The sequence below is a fragment of the Chenopodium album genome, chromosome 5 (assembly GCF_948465745.1).
Source record: "Chenopodium album chromosome 5, dcCheAlbu1.1, whole genome shotgun sequence".
NCBI lineage: Eukaryota > Viridiplantae > Streptophyta > Magnoliopsida > Caryophyllales > Amaranthaceae > Chenopodium > Chenopodium album.
Genome location: NC_137838.1, coordinates 43,987,986 through 43,989,860, shown reverse-complemented (window position 1 = coordinate 43,989,860; position 1,875 = coordinate 43,987,986). Strand labels below are relative to the sequence as shown.

At 38.5% G+C, this 1,875-nt stretch overlaps 1 non-coding gene across 1 annotated transcript; it reads left to right on the top strand.

Moving 5' to 3' along the window:
• Positions 1-530: 530 nt before the first annotated feature.
• On the top strand, positions 531-636 carry LOC145633496 (small nucleolar RNA R71). Its single transcript, XR_014112819.1, has one exon. It is a non-coding gene; the product is annotated as a small nucleolar RNA R71 (small nucleolar RNA).
• The last annotated feature ends 1,239 nt before the right edge of the window (positions 637-1,875 follow it).

Here is a 1,875-nt window from a genome sequence, read left to right as displayed (position 1 = left end):
GCACATTATTATTTGACACATAATTCACATGCTCACTCTCACTATTATCAAAATCATCACCACATTCCGGAGAAGCATGAGGGCAATTACAAGAGTCATGATCATAAGATCCACATGCATCACAAAACAAGCAACCACTAGGCATATTATTTGAAGAGGGAGGGGGTTGAGAGTTAGAAAAGGTACCTCTCCCCTTAAATTGGGAGGGAGAATTCGAAGCTTGAGAAGAAAAGGGACCTTCCAACTTGGCCTTAATTGCGGTCATTTCTTTCCCCAAGTTTGTCATTTGTGAGGATAAGTTGTTGATCGCATTTAGATGGTCTATAGAGTACACCGAAGTACCACTCTTGCTAGTTGAATCCCTCTCACCATCTTTCCAATCTCTATAGTACTTAACCAAGTCCTCTATAATGTCCACCACTTCCTCTTCCGTCCGATTCATTATGGGACCTCCGGCACCCCCATCAAAGCATGATTTGCCTTGAGTACTTAGGCCACCATAGAAAATTTGAATGATTTGTTAAGATGGAATTCCGTGGTGGGGACATTCCCTTTGATACTCTTTATACCTCTCCCATGCTTCGTAGAGGCTTTCATTAGGTCTTTGCTTGAACCCTTGAATCAAAGCTCTAGCCTCCGCCGTTTTCTTTTGTGGGTAGAATCGGGACAAGAATTCCTTGGTGACTTTATCCCATGTTCGAATGGAATTTGGCTTTACCTCCTTATCCAACCACTCCAAGGCTCGGCCTATGAGAGAAAATGGAAACAACTTTAGCCGGATAAGTTCTTGAGAAACTCCGTTTACTTTAATAGTGTTGCAATACTTTTCGAACTCCTTGAGATGGTTCAACGGACTCTCATTCTTAGCTCCGCTATATTGTCTCCTTTCGATCAAAGAAATCATAGCCGGCCTAATTTGAAGTCATTCTCCGGTGTTGTAGGTGGACCAATTCCACTCTCAAACTTGTACGCACCGGGAATTCCCAATTCTTTCAAAGCAACTCTTGGTTGATCTCCCATTCCTAGTTCCTCTTCAAATCCTTCTTCGCTTGAAGAACTAAATTCAAAGGATCGACTAGCAATTCTTCTCCTTGAAAGAGTCCTTTCGATTTCCAGGTCAAAAGGCACAATGGATCAATCACGAGCTCTATGCATGCAAAACTTCAATGAAAATATTAGTAGCACGGCTACAAATGTAGCCTTAAGAAACAAAATCTTTTTGTATATTTTTTTTTCAATTAAAATGAAATAGACTCAACAACTAAAGCTAAGCACCAATTTCACTCCCCGGCAACAGCGCCATTTTGATAGAGGAATAAACTAGTCGTTAATTGCCTATCCCAAAATCAAACACTATTTATAAAATCCTAAACCAACCTAAAACAAGTATAGGTAAGTATAGGGTCGAACCCAAAGGATTTAGTTGGTGTTATCTTTATCCTAAATCAAGCTATTTCGGAGATTGAAGTGAGAAAATGGTTGGTGTTATGATAGCAAAATTAGACTATTCAAGTAATTCAATAAGCTAAATGCTAGGGATATTGGTTCCACATGCTAATTCAATAATCGTGCTGATCAACAATTTCTTCGTTTGATTCAAGCATTGCAAAGGACAAACAATAGTAGCAATCAAGAGAGTTCAAGAGCTATCTCCTAGAGGCCAAACTAGGGGTCACTATGAATGGATAATCAAGGAAATTCACAATCAAACTCAATCAATTAAAAAAATTCTCAAATTAATGGGTCATGTCATTAAGAAATGCAATGCAATCTAGATTAATCTTATAGGTTAATCATTCCTAATCTAATTAATCACTTGCAAAAATATGTCAACCAATTTAATTGCAACAATTCAATCAATCAAAGATCATCAAC